The sequence below is a fragment of the Canis lupus genome, chromosome 17 (genome assembly GCF_003254725.2).
Source record: "Canis lupus dingo isolate Sandy chromosome 17, ASM325472v2, whole genome shotgun sequence".
NCBI classification, from domain to species: domain Eukaryota; kingdom Metazoa; phylum Chordata; class Mammalia; order Carnivora; family Canidae; genus Canis; species Canis lupus.
In genome coordinates, this window is record NC_064259.1 from 5714540 (window position 1) to 5729760 (window position 15221).

General features: G+C 47.7%; 1 long non-coding RNA gene across 26 annotated transcripts in view; it reads right to left on the reverse strand.

The window, feature by feature from the left end:
* LOC112664878 (uncharacterized) overlaps positions 1–15221 on the reverse strand; it is a 264434-nt gene that overhangs the window by 121731 nt on the left and 127482 nt on the right. For 11 of the 26 annotated variants that reach the window (XR_007403047.1, XR_007403031.1, XR_007403039.1 and 8 more), the window contains exon 1: positions 888–5013. The exons of 4 other annotated variants lie outside the window; for them this stretch is intronic. This is a non-coding gene — a long non-coding RNA (uncharacterized LOC112664878). Of the gene's footprint in view, positions 1–887; positions 5014–5177; positions 5664–15221 lie in introns of those variants that run through there. 11 more of the 26 variants (XR_007403038.1, XR_007403042.1, XR_007403051.1 and 8 more) reach the window with 4 other exon arrangements.

Here is a 15221-nt window from a genome sequence, read left to right on the forward strand (position 1 = left end):
GTAATTTAAAGATTCTAAAATTAATGTGCTTCCTGAGAAGACTTTTTCTCTTCCTGGGGGAGCAAAAAAAAAAGTCATAGTTGTGTAAAAGAGAGTCTATCGGTTTAACGATTAGCAAAAGAAAATAGGCCAAGTTCAAGAACACTTGAATGAAGTTCCAGCCTGTTTTTTTTTTCTTGAAGATTTATTTATTTACTTGAGAGAGAGAGGGCTTGCACATGGGCACAGGGTCAAAGGGACAGGGAGAGAGAGAAAGACAGAAGCAGACTCCTCCCTGAGTGGGGAGCCTGACTCTGGGCTCAATTCCATGACCCTGAGATCATGACCTGAGCCGCTATCAAGAATCAGATGCTTAACTGACTGAGCCACCCAGGCGCCCCAGTTGCAGCCTGTTTTGATAGAACATTGTTTATTCCATTTTCCACTAATAATAGCAATTATTATTCTAGAAATGCAAATTGTGTTGTGTGGTGATGCAATTGATTATTGCTCTGTGGATTTCGACCAGTTTTGCATCTATTTGTTAATTCACTTCGATGTTCCTGATTGCCGCTGTGTATGTATGTGCTGAATTCTATTTTGAGCTGGTTATAACATCGTATTGGCTCCCTCATTAATTAATGAGATAAATAAAATCTTTGATAGGCATTCATTTGCATTCATCTAATGGTTATGGGCCTGAAGGTTCTAAGTACTTTGTAAAAAATTAATCTTTAACATAGGCCCGCTTATTAATATTGGAAATTCAAAAGTCATTTTTTTAAAAATATTCCAAAAAAATTTTTTTTTAATTTTCCTCCAAACTTTGAAGAATTTGCTCTTAGGAAAAGGAATTACCTAAATATTAGAAACTAGTTTTGAAGCATTAGAAAGATGGGTTAACTTACCAACAAATAACTTGCGAGGCTTTCTGATACTGAAGAGTTTGTAGAGAGATTAGGTGTCCACAGCCCAGAGATCATGAGCTCTGTATGAAAACCATTATCAGTGTGGTTTTGAATAGGTTGCAACTGAATATCAAAAATATTTCCTACCCACCCAACCCCCCATTATTCACCACAGACACACACATCCTTCTTTGTGTGTGATACAAATCCACTTCAGAAAACATCTTTGTTCAATGATGCTTCACTTGAGGGTCTCTTTTGGAACCTAATGGACATTTTGTGTTTGAACAAAAGCAAACACCTCCTTCCACTTGGTATGAAGAACTGGCCACTAAAGACAGCCTAAGAGACACAGGGAAAAATCCCAAAGCCTTTTGAGGAAGAAACAAGAGAGTCAGACGTTCAAAATTAAGTCAGGAAGAACAATGGTAACCCTGACCCAAGGACTGTAAGAGAAGATATCAAGAGTCCCAAAGCAGAATTCACCTAGCAAGTCATTGGGAGTCTATTTGTTGACTGGGGCTCAATATGAGGTCTAAGCCTTGTTGGGGAGGATCGTTCTGGCGTAGCCTGTGCTGGTAACTCCTCAGAGCACAGCGCCCAGGCACTGTGTCCTGTTCCAGGGAAAATCTGGCTAAGTCTACCCTTGTGAACTAGAACTGTACCCCGAGTGGACCATCACCCCAGCCTGTATAGGGTGGAGAACATAGGACATAACACATAATGGACAAGCGTCAATAGGGCTCTGAAGCAGGGATACCAGGTGATAGTAAGGGACAGGTGCAATAGTGGGGATTGAGCAACTCTCCAATTCCTTCTATGGCTACATTTAGAAGCATAATTAGCTGAACATCTTTGGACTAAGTTATCCCTTCTTCCAAATTTACACACATTTTGGAGGATACCCTCAAGAGGCAGGTCCCACAAGGGCATGTGCATGTGCAATAAATTGCCTGGAAACTTGAAAGTGGTATCACCACAGTTACACCTGAAGTGGTTGAAGCAGGTCACACAAGTCACACTGGTTTTTCTCTAGTCAAATTCTACATTATGTTCTAACTGGACCTCAGAACAGATCATTTAAAAATCAATTAAAAAAACAGAAGTTAAATACTTTTAAGTGCTTTCAGCTGCTTTAAGTTCAATTTCTGAAAATTAGAGAGGAAGACAAACCATGAGAGACTCTAAACTCTGGGAAACAAACAAAGGGTTGCAGAAGGTGGGAGGGATGGGGTGACTAGGTAACAGGTACTAAGTAGGGCACTTGACGGACTGAACACTGGGTGTTATACTATATGTTGGCAAATTGAATTTAAATAAAAAATTTGGGGAAAAAAGTCCAGTTTCTGCCCTTATGAAGGATAAGGGAACGAGGGGGGCAGTTGTTATTGTCTGTGTTTTGATTTACCTCTGGGGATGCAGCAGTCCAAACCCACCAGATGAGGCATTCCTGGACTCCGGTTTTTAGACACAGGCTACATTCTGGTAATAAGACCAGAACTCAGGGCAGTTCTACCGGTGACCACAGAATGTGGGGCAAAAAAAAATGCAAGGTTGGGAAAACTATAGTTGAAGATATCTTTGCTTCTAACACCGATAGATCTTACTAACTAAGATAAGGTTACAAACGAAGGCTTTTGAGTCCTATAAAGAAAAGTCCAAAATAAGCCCACATCAAGCCAGCCCTTCAGATAGGTGAGTAGAGTCCCAAGTCAGAAGCCCCAAAATAAACACTGGGGGTACCACTGCAGTTTTCACTTCCACAAGACCTACAGTTGCACTTCCACCGTAGCCTTTGTGGTTACAGAAAGGGACCCAAGGTGGGCGGGCTGTTGGTCAAGGTTCTCCATCCTCCTGCCCCACCTGCAAACAGAGTCAGGTTAGCAGAGGAACTTCAAGTATAGACCTCACCCAGAATGAAACTGGCTTAACACAAGACATTCTTATTGGTATCCCACCCATTGCACGAAGACTCAGAGCCCCTCTCAGGATCAAAGTCCCTCGTGTTTCCCTGTGTGTTTTCCTGATGGCCAGCTATCTTCAATCTGTGTAAAACAGAAAGGATTAGGGGGAGCTAGGTAGTTTGCTCAAGCTTTTCATGTTTTCTTTAATACCAAAAAGATCTAGACTTCTCGAGGACGAGCACTCAGGTCTGGATAATCTGTAATAATGAGAACAAGTCAGATGTCATCCATTAAAACTCTTCCATAGGTTTCCATCCAGAGGAAAGGAAAACCAGGCTATTTTTAGCATTTTGATCTGTCCTAGATCTATCCAAACAGCTATTTGGATAGGCTTCTGTTGGAAAGCAGCAGATATAAGCTCTTAATCACAAGAAATGTCCTTGACAGAGAAAGGTCATAATTGGAACTGAACGGGAAGAGAGAGCACAGGACAAAAAGAGAGTTCAGGAATAAGAGAAAGGCAGCAAGAAACGAATTACTTCCCGTTAGTCAATCATGGAAATCCCACCTTGGCTCGCAGTGAAGGAAAGTCCTTGTCGTACTATAAATAGGAACTGAGCCATCAGAAAATGCACAATTTGACCCCGTCACATCCTCAAATTTTAACCAGCAGTCTGTATCCCAAACTTTCCACCAGTCACGGAAAAAAAAAAAAAAAGTGATATAAAATTTATTCTTCTAAATCTGAGCTTCAGTTACAAGATTCTTCAAATTGAAAGAAAGAAAGTGTTGCACAACAGGAGATTCTCAACCCCATCTGGAGGAGGAGAGGGGACCGCTGGGTGTATTAATGACTTTGAAACTCTTGGGTCAAGTGTCACGAGCACCGAATCACTCCTCTATCCCCGCCTGCCTGCCTGCCTTCTGCTCTGACTGGCTGATGCTCTAGTAGGAGAGGGACATCCAGGACAAACAGCTCTATGAAACCGTGGGGAGTGATGCCAGCCCCCGAGCCAGTCTGATAAGGCATCCCCACCCCCGGCTCCTGCAAGGGGGCAGAAACTGCCGAAGTAGTGGAAACTGTAAATAGTATTGAACTCCTATTTTTTTCTAATTAAGAAAAAAAATGTAATGATTCCCTCCTGAAGCCTAAGTAGAACATTGAACAGAGTGTGCTTGGGGACATAGAAAAGGCTCAGGGACATGGGCTGGATTCATACTTAGTGGGGAGGGGGAGGGCGCTGCCCTTGTTCATGGGCATGAGAACAAACTAAATGTCGAGCATTTACCTGCAAAAGAGGGATGGCCTTATAAATTGCCCTTTTCCAAGTGAGAAAAGGACTCTGAGTGAGGCTAAGTTGCAGTGAGGGACACATATCCAGTCAACGATGGACACGGACAGAGAAGCCGGGCCTCTCGGCCGCGAGACAAGGTGCCTGTGCAGATGTTTAACACTTAAGGAGGGATGCAATGCAGTGGGCCGGCTGAACCAGCGAATTCCAGGGGAAGCGGATGGAGCGTGCAGAGAGTGCCCAGCTGGTTCAGGAAACGGGGGTTACAGGTCATAGGATGTCCTATGGATGTCCAGGACACTGAGGGCGACACTGAGGTTAAGGTAGCTTGCATGCACCACACATTACTTCCTCGCTCCAGACATCTGGAAGAGGTGAAGTACAAGGAAAGGGTTGGCATTTCTTTCTAGAGAACACGGCGGTCTTGGTCTTCAAGGCTTGCAAAGAGCAGGACAAGATCCCGGCCACCTCGTAGAGTCAGAGGTCCCCTGACGTGTGCCACCCATGAAACCTGACCAGAACCCCTGAGGCCTGGAGGTAGTCCCACAGCGGAGAGTCAGGGCAGAGCTAGAAAGAGACGGCGTGGACGTAAACACAACAACTGGTCTTACGGGCCAGCCTCCCAATAAAGAGCCCTTGGTCTTGCCTCAAAGGGCCAAGAAATGGTAAATCCACTATGAGCTCTCAAGGTTGAAAAAGTGTCCCGTCTAGCCAAAGCAATCAAATACTTTTTATGCAGCAGACAGAAAGTCCTAGAGAGAGAGAGGGGTTGTCCTGAGCTAGCCCCTGGGAGGTCCTCTGCTACTCCTAGGAGGGACAAGGGCCCAGGCCAAACACCACTTGCAATCTCATTACACCTCCCTAAAAACCAGCCAGTGTTCCTTCGGCCTGTGGCCTCCCTTCCCAGGGTGGGCCCTCTGCTCGGCACACACACTCTCCCAGCCCTTCACCCCGACCCCCACCCCGATCCTCACCCCACAGTGCATACTCTGGGAGGCCCACTCCCTCAAGGGGTCCCCCTGAGGGTCACAGCCTGCGAGGGAAACTGCTTAGGGATATCTCAATGCCCCGGACAGTCAGAAATCACTTCTTACCTTAGGCAAATTCCTATAAGAAAATCTCTTTTTAGAATCAAAGAAGCACAAGATTTTAGAGCTGCAAAGCCCTTGCGGTTGTCCTGTGTAGTTCCTTCCCATCTCGAGCCATGCTGTAAGGAGGTAAGTACTCCTGAAGAAGAAATAATAAAATCCTACTCAGGAGGAGGGCAGGCAAATATGCTCAGGGAAAGGATTCCTTTGACTAATGCCTACGAGGCAAAAAGCGAGGCGTACTCAGTCGGAATATGCCATGTATTTCAGTCAGGATGAGCCAGTCTCCAAATGCTGACTACCCCCTGCCGTCCTGCTGGGGGGTGCAGGACAGTGGTAGGCTGCCCCGCCTCGAGCAAATTCTTGGAAGCTGGAAGTCCTCAGGAGACAAAGAAGCAAATGGCCCGTGGAGACCTGGTGTTCCAGAACTGAGTGTATTCCTTGCTAATGGAAACACTGGGTGCCCAGAACTCAATTAGATGCAACCTAATTCTTTCAGGCTCACCGAGGGGTCCAGCTCCAGGGCCAGGTCTGGGGGAACAGATCCAGAGCGTTCCTGTCCAGGAGGCCCAGAGCCCAGTGCACCGGTAGCGGCCACCAGCTCAGACAACCTGGGGGCCCCGGGACAGGCCCACCCGCCTGGCTCTCCTCGCCTCTACCTGCCCACTGGGCTCACTCTGTTGGTCCATCATCCTTCATCCACTCTGCCCTGCCTTGGGGCACACACCCTGGGATGCAGGCTGGGGGGCTTCTGTACACAGCCACCAGGGCACTCTTGGTGGTCTCCGTCCTTAGCAAGCGAAGGTGTGCATTGGCGATGGTTCTCGGGAGGGACAGCATGGGGGAGGCCCGACGGGAGGACTCAGCAGCCACCCGGGTGGGGGGCAAGAGGAAGGACACAGCACACAGCCCCCACGACCCAGGTGTCCGGTCTAGGACATGGGACAGAGTGTCCGACACCCTTGAGGAAGACTCTGGAGGCTCGGGCTGGAGGAGACATTCATGAAATAAAATGTGAGCGTGATAGAATCGGAAACAAGTTAGAGCTGAAGCATCCGTAAACCCACTATTAAGAGGAACTGGTTCCTTCTCGAATGATCATCCTTGCCTGTAAGCGTAGGTACACGCCCCAGGGTGTAAGTGCTTCATGATGCTTCAGGTACACGCCCCAGGGTGTAAGTGCTTCATGATGCTTCTGGAGCAAGGGCATCAAAATAGCTTAGAAGGTGTATTTTAAGAAGAAAAAAAAAGGTTGATTTTTGTTTGTTTCTTTAGTACTAACAGGGAAGAGCACTCTCTCCCCCTGAAAGGAAAAATACATAAAAGAAGAAAGAAATGCTTCCACAGCACAGAGGCTGCGTCGCGAGCCCCCCAAAGCTGGCTTCCTCCTTGACACTGACTTGGGGGGGGTCAATCCTAAAGTGGGGCACTTTATAACCTGATGAAATGAAAGTCGTTATTGAAACCCCTTCCCAGCATTTGCTGTTGCATCTTCCATGTCGGAAAGTCTGGGTGGGGACATCTGGGGGGCTCAGCGGTTCAGCGTTTGCCTTTGGCTCAGGGCGTGATCCCGGGGTCCTGGGATCGAGCCCCGCATTGGGCTCCCTGCATGGAGCCTGCTTCTCCCTCTGCCTGTGTCTCTGCCTCTCTCTGTGTGTCTCATGAATAAATAAAATTTAGGGAAAAAAAGGAAAGACAGTCTGGGTGGAAGGAGGCAACCAGCCAGACCTGGGTTCAAATCCTGTGCCTGCCGCGTGACACACTTGCTCTTCTTGTTCCTGGGTAACCGCTCCAGGCCGGGGCCCGGGAGCCCCTTGGGTGAAGGGTGACTGCGCCCATGAGCAGGGTCACCCGCAGAAGCTCCCGGCAGGAGCCATTTTTCGGAGCCAGACATAGATGGCTCCCTTCCCCTCCGCAGGCCCAGGCTCCGACCGCAGGCTCCCCTGTGGGTTTCTAGCTTGTCAGTGAGGTTTGGGAGAAGCCGTGAGGCCAGCGGGCGGGGAGAAGGAAGTCGAGCGCGGCGAGGAAGTTGAGGCAGGGATGCGGGCCGGGGGCGGGCCTCGGTCAGACCCCCTCCGCAGGCTCTCAGATCTAGACTGGAGGCTGCACCCTCTGCCCGCCGGGGCCGCTGGCCTTTAGACTCGGGTTGAGTTACACCACGGGCTTGACCGGGGGGCCGATCGGGGGACTCCATCATTGCTTGAACCAGTTCCCTTTATATCTATCCATATACGCACAGCCTTTTGGTTCTGTTTCTCTTGGAAACCCTAACGCACCCATCAGGAGACTCATGGTCTAGATGAGCCCATGAGGGGGTTTCCACCATCCTGGGGAGAATGAGGACAACTCCTTGCACGCCACCTGAAGAACTCTGCCCTCAGTGGCCCGTAGCTGCTAAGAGGAGGCCTGTAAAAACGAGCCCTTCCCCTTTATCATTTCCTTTATGGTTCTGGGTCATAACCTTGTAGCAGATCTTCTGGCCGATTCTCCACGTTCTCCGTACAGAATGCTCAGCGTCTGTAACACGATGAGGCCAAATCAACACAGAAATTGAGCTGCGAGCTTTGTGAAACAAAAGAACGGCCCTCTTCGACTCATTTAGAGAAAAAGAAAGCCGAGAAAATCTGTGGTTCCTCTTCCAAGGGCCCAGGAGTCCTATTTTGTGAGCTTGTCCAACCCGAACGGACTAGAGCTCCTGTTTCGGCGTGAATAGCTTCTCCTGGAGAAAGGAGTCCTCCCCAGCCTGTCGGGCAGTGGGCTCTTTCTTTTCTTTTCTTTTCTTTTTTCTTTTTTAATTTTTTAATTTTTTATTTAATTTTTTATTTTCAGTGGGCTCTTTCTCGCAGCATCCCATCAGAGCTGATTAGCACAGTTTTCATAATAGTTCATTTAGGGTAAAAAAAAAATAGTAAGCAAATGTTCCTGTAAAACTGTGCAGTACAGCAGGAAATTAAAAAGCCCTCTGTTCTGGCACAGAGGAGGGCTGGGAGGAGGGAGCTCTGAATTCTAGAAACCCAGTCGTCCTGGGCTGCCTCTTAGGCTGGTGTCCGCACGTTAATGTTCTGCAGCGGTACAGAGTATATGAGCAACCACAGGACTTTTATTGTCTGCTTCCCTAATCTGTCCTCTTATAACGTAAAAAGAAGTTACAGCGTCTCTATAAAACTATTTGGTTTTAACTAGGTTGTTAAATTTGTTTGCTGAAGTCAGCTATAAGGCGTCAAGAATTTCAATAGCACAGGGTGTCGGAGATAAATACTGCCGTCGGTGTGTGGTGCTGGATGAGATTTATTTTGCGAACTTTGCCAACCCCAAAAGGGAGATTATATGTTTTGGGAGATAGGGCACCATCCTGTTAGCAATGTTCATTTCGATTTATTTTAACACCAAAAGGCATTAAGTGTCTTCATAAATATTAACAAAAGTTTGTTTTAAAGCATAAGCCCCAAAGTGGGGGGGGGGGGGATCAGCTGGCAGATTTTGTCCCCTAGGTGTGGATTGTGACTTCTTTTTCTTGTAGGACATAAATTGTCTGCTTTCATGCTTCCTAAAGAATTAGAAAACCTTTAGAAAACCCATCCAAGTTTTTAATTTTGTTTCTACAGTACCTGCGTATTGGATGTCAACTATGCTATTCTGATACGAAATCAATTATCTTTTCCCCTCCTGTGGCTTCTATTTTTGACATCATAGCCATTCCAAGGATGCCAAACCCTTCCAGCAATCTGTTTACAAAATTTAGAAAACAAATATGAGCTCATCAAATTCATTTCTAAAAAAAAATTATTTTATTTCAACTTAACCAGAGGCAATTTTGCCCACCACTCCCTCATCCCCACTCCCCAAAGAAATGTGAAAATGCCACTTTTTATTGTCACTCCTGGTGTTGCATGGATGAAGGCCAGAGATGCTTCTAGATAGCCTGCAATGCACACAACAGCCCTCACAACCAGGAATCATCCTGCCCAGAGTGTCAGCAGTGCCAAGGGTGAAAAAAATCTGATATACCAATTATAAACTCTCCTTCTTATAGAAAATAAGAGAAATAGTTCTCTGTACTCGTGTACCTTGAACGTACCAGTGCTCTGCTGAGATTATCTCATTTCATTCGGCCTCTGTCAGAGTCTCTTCTGACACGACCTGAAGGTTGTTTTCTACAAAATCCCAGTGTGATCAAAAATCGCCAACAACCTCAATCTCTCAAAGTCCAACCCAAAATGTTCCTTCCTCATCTCACCTCACCCCACAGGAGCCTTCAGCACTGCCCACCATGTTCCCACCCCAGAAACCCCCTCTTGTTCTGTCTAAATGCTACCTCTCCAGCCTCACCTTCCCTGCTACCTTCTCTGACCTTCCCCAAGCCACTCGCTGCTAGAGCTCCTCAAGGCCCAACTCCAGATCCACCTCCTCTCCTGCTGGACCCTTTCCCTGGGAAAGCTCAGCCACACTCAGCTCCAACCACCTCCCAGCATGGACACCTCAGAACGCATGACTCAGCCCAAAGCTCTCTGCATTTCACATCCGTCTCACTGCCTGGCTGTCCTCTCCTTAGGACATGTCCAAGGCAACTCAGACACCTGAAATGTAACCCGAATCCATGGCCTCCCTCCTAATCCTTGTCCCCTCCCAGCACCCTTGGCTGCCTCAGGGAATGGCTACCATTTATCTGGGTGGAGTCCACAGGCCATTCTTTACGCTTCACTCTTTCCAATGGCTTCTGACCAAACCATTGCCAAACCCTGCAGTTGACATCCACAATATGTTCAGATCCACCCACTTCTTTCCAATCTCCATACCATTTCCTTGCACAAATTACCACTGTGTCCCACCTGGATGGCTGCTGCTGATGCCCGCTAGTTTCCTGCATCCACTCGGCTCACTGACCTGCAATCCCAGGGATCCAGCCAAGCACACATCAAGTCGTGATCATCATCCTCACATCAACCTGCCCACACACTCACACACGTGCACCTGTGTACACACACACCCTTTGAAGCCCTTCACTAGCTTTCTAGTGCTCTTAAGATAAAGCACAACCTCTGAACTTGGCACACAAGACTCTACATGTTCTGGTTCCTACGATTGACTCTCTGACCTCCAAACACACTGGCCTTGCTGTTTCTCCCACTTGCCTTAGTCCCTCTGACCACAGGGCCTTCACCCATGCTGCTCACTCGTTCGCACCACCCCCTCATCAGCCCTCACTCATCCCTTAGATCACAGCCCAATATCATTTCTCCAGGAAGCTTTCTTGCTCTCTCTGACCTGTAGTATCCTCTTAGAGCACCATGACCCCACCCACTCAAGCACTTCACCAACCATCTTCCATGTATTATCTATATCATTGTTTGGCTCTCCTCTGCAGGCAAACTGAGGCCTTAGAGACGCTAACTAACTTGACCAAGGTCAATGAGTAGATGCAGGTGCTGTCCTACCCCAGGCGCAGCCACCACCACCGTTCTCTTAACAACCAGTTGTCCTTGCAGTAGAAGCACAGTGAATACCCAGACTCGTTTCATCTGAATACCACCTAAATGACGATGAGACAAATCTTTTCAATGGAACAAAGGAATACATGAATGACTTACACTCTCCATTTGCTCCTTCTGATACTTGATCTACTCTTACACTTTTCAAATTTAAGAACCACCTCTCTAGGGAGAAACACACCCACTTTTACAATTTTTCTCCCAACGGAGAGGTGAGCCACTGCTTTCCAGCACTGCATCATTTATTGCATGCTCTCCCCTCTCCAGTCAGCAGCGAGGAGGGCTGTTCTGAGCCAGGCCTCTCTGCAGTGTTCCGCATTTGTTTGGAGGCAAAGCCTCCAGCCTTTTAGCGCAGACGTGACTCTCATTTAGGATTGGCATGACTATCACGAAGGCCTTCTGTTGTGTCAGTTTTCGGGGGAGAAATGCTTTTAAAATAAGCCTTAGAGTATCCTTTAATAAAAGAGTAATTGGCAGCCAGTAATTGCGCAATACCTGGGAACACCAAGAGAATCACAGCGAAGCCAAGTTGCTTCCACAATGGAAAAGTATAAAATCCTGGAAATATATATTTAGTAAAGAAATGGGATGAAAAGGAAACACCGTTCTTAAAATAGAGCACATAGGAAAGTTCATCAAAGACAAGATGCTCAAGAAAATGTACATTTTATGGTTTCAATAGGGAAGGTAGTATGTGTCAACTATCCAGAGACCTACCCATAACCAGACAACAGTTCATTACAAAGTGGTGAGTTAATAAATAGGTAGCTTTGTTCTAATTTTCCACCTCTAAATTTAGATTTACTGCAGTACACGGCTCCACGTCTTAAAATGCATGCCAGAGAGCCTTTCTTAAATTCTAAGTTGACTTTATTCATTTTTTTCTGTGCTTCAAAATGTGAGATATTTTGCATAGCCCACAAATTACAGTTACCTGCTCCGCGGGGAATTGGCCTCAAATTATTTGTCTCTGGGACCCCAATTGGATCACATTTAATTGCTTTTAAAAGAAGGCAGAAAGTGATGCTAAGCTGTGCTTGCATCTCAGCGTTACCAGATGACCGGCTTCAGGAGCAGGGCTGACAGGTCTCAACATTAGCACTTGGATGAAATTCTCGGGCTCTGCAGAGTGGGAATTAGCAGATTCTCGGAAAATAGATGCTCCACTTAAGCCCTTTGTCACCCTGGCTGCTCATAGGACTTCCTCCTCTCTCCTTTTCTTCCTCCTTCCTCACAGAAGGAAACTAGACATAGAGTCTTTCAAGCAGAGGCATCCAGACCATCCACAGGCTCACCTCTGCCCCTTAGCAGCAGAGATGTAGGCTTACCTCATTCCCTCATCATAGCACCCACCCAAATGCAGCTCCCAGAACCATGCCTGTCACAGTCCACCAGCCACGGACACTTCCCCCAACCCCAAATGCACCTGGAGTCTGCCCTGGTGATCATTTGTTGGGCCATCTCCTCCCTATACCAGGCTCCCCCCTCATCCCTCTCTCCCCGGGTTCATGCCTCAACAATCTCATGACTGTGGCCCCTCTTGCCTTACACAGATTTTGGGGTTTGATGTAGCTGATAACACCATAGAACCAGAATCAGGGCCCACTATTCCAAGATCGTAAGAGGCAGAAGTCACCAAAATCACCTTCATTTCTTGGGAAGTTCATTCTCTACCCATAAGCCTCCCTTCCTTCCTTCTCCAACTGCCAACCAGGGAAACCGAGCTTGTGGGAAGCGGGTGGCTGGTTTCCTGGGGCCCTGGCTGAAGGAGGAGGTGTCGTCAACCCACAGGGTGCAGAACTGGAAGGCAGAGTGAAACTGGAAGTCCCATGCACCAAAGAGTACCTAGTTAGGCCAGGAGGGAACACTGAGACCAGGAGGCCTGATACAGACTTGAGTTGAAGGGAGCCAAGCAGAGATGAGCAGAGGGGCTGATTGGGAATAAGGGGGGGGGGGGGAGCTGGTAAATGATGGGCCCTCTGGGATCCTCCTAAAATCGAGGCCCCTTGCCTGCCCTCCCAGCAAAAACCCCACTATGTGCATCTGTGCATTTGGGCCTGTAGATCCTGGAGCGCCTGCACCCTGTATGTGGGCCTCCCACCGTCTCCCTGCAGTGCGGCTCCAAATGCAGTAGCCCCTGGCTGCCCATGGGCCAGAATACAGGCCTGCCCTCCAACAGGGCACTTTGCTGCCCCCACTCACAGAATGCCATCACTCCCGTGGAAAAGAATGTGCTGGTCAAGTGCATGCAGAGGAAGGACGGGATGGTCTTTCACATCTACAGTCATCACCACTTTGACTCCAGGTCTCCAGCAGTGAGCTGTCCATTGCTGGGTGGCCAGGGCAGCACTTTGGGAGCTGCAGTGTCTGTGAGGACAGAGGTGACCTCAGCCCCCACCAGGGTGCTGGAGCGGTCCCTGTAATGACTGCAGACTCACCTTAACCAGGGCTTTTCTCTTCATTTGTGATTCTTGCCAGCTTGTTTCAATGTTTTCAGACAGCATTTAGAGAAAGCTTAACTCATTAGAGCAGATCTTCTCTCCCCTGCCCTCTCCACCCAGACTCCTGGGCATGTGCCAACTGGCAACCATAAATCACAGCCTTACCCAGTCAGTGCCTTTTACCCTCCCAGATCTGTGCACCTTCCTTCACCCATCCACAAGGTTCGTGGCACGGTTGCCTGTAGACTCCTTGATAATCAGTGTCCTCTGAAATATGCAGCCTCTCTTTTTGAGTCGGCAAATAAAATCCCAGACATCCACGGAAGACAGACATCCAGGGTCCCTGCTCCAGATCTACTGGTTGGAAACCTGATGTCAACATCCCTTCCTAACAGAAACTCTGCTCTACCCATTGGCTCAGATGTCATCCACTTGGCATAAACGGAGAGAAATAAAATGATCAGTGACTGTTGACTTGACATTTGGGCATCTAGTGCGAAACACCGTGTGCCCTTCCCAGCCCCGAGACCAACCCTGGCGTGGCCACTTTGGGAACAAACTCAATCACTGTAATCTTCCCCCCAATCCCCAGGGATGGAAAATGAGAGGGCAAAAGCTCTTGAGGAGTAACCAAGAGGGGATATAACTATCACCCCAACAATTCAAAGAGAAATGGCCTGGGTGTCTCTTTTCAATGAAACACTCCAGAAGCGTAAGGATGTTCATAGTGCTGGAAAACTACCTCACACTGTGCTTAGGTTCTCCTTAAATTAAAACCACAGTTCGACCAATAATGTCTAAAACCAGACCTAGGAGAAACTATAAAAGGAGATCCTCTCTCCCCAAAATCCCCACAATAGAAATCCACCCTACAGTCATTGCAGTCATTATTTTAAGGCCACATCTATTCTCCCATCTGATTGTGCTTGTTTGCTCATTTCCTCTTTCTTTTCCCACTTCTTGGTCCTTTTTAAGTATTCCCGTCTTTTGCTTTCAATCTTCACCCTCTCTGCTCTCTGATATGACAAGTAGCATCAGCGGGCCAGGCCATCAAGACACATACGTGCCTTTTCCCCTTCGGGGTCCCCAAAATAGTGTCTTGGATTAGGAGTCAATTAGTTTTAAGCCTGTGTCTGAGCCAAAATATTTGCAAAGAATGGCCCCAGTTTCTGAAGCTGTCCTATAAGGGGGTCTGTCCACCATCCTTCCAGGCTGCGAGCCGCAGTCTGCTGTGTCACGAGGGGCTCTGGACAGTCCTAAGCCCTCTCCCATGGCTCTGACACACAGTCGGCTCCCTCTCTGGCCCCAGCCCAAGCTCATGTCCCTTCAGGCTCCAGACTCCAGGCTACATTCTGGCCATACTTCAGCCACATTCTGGGACCATCCTATAGCCAGCTTCATGCTGTCACCGGTCCCCTGCTAGATGATTCACCTGTACTCATCCTCCTGTCTCCCCCTGGAGTCACTGCCTCTCCTGCGGCAGCCTGCTGGCTCACAGGAAGTCTTCTGCCTCATTTCCCCAAATCCAATGATGCACTGAAAGCACTTCTCAGGCCTCCAGACGGGAGCTTTTTGATGAACTACCAAGTCTGCTACCTCCCAATGTAACCAAAGTGAACTTCCCAGCCTCTACCTGAACCACCCAAACGTCCAATCTGATTTACATGGTTTACGTTACATACAGATCCAGCAATGATAACAATTCAGGTGACCAGAAAAGGTGAAGTGGAGTCAAAGTTCAATGGATATAACCCTAAAAATCAAGAAGGATTTAAAGTGGAAAGCTTTCTCCCTCTACACACCTAATACACACACATGGGACTGCAAAGAAAATGAGGCCCCTCATCCTGTGCTCAGTGATGGCCAGGTTATCTTCAATCAGCCCCATCAGTTAGTTAATGTGAACATTTGAGGAGCTTTTCAAAGGGTATGAACTGAACTCCCAACAAATCCCAGGACAGGCTCTCAGAAGTCAGCATGGTCCCCCGCTGCAGGATGCCATCATAAAAGAAGTCACCTAAAACCAATCTGCCACATATAAATTAATTTAAAACCGAATGGGCTAGTTTTACATTTTGAAGATAATAAGATTAGCTCAAAGGAACTAAGACAGAAAACCA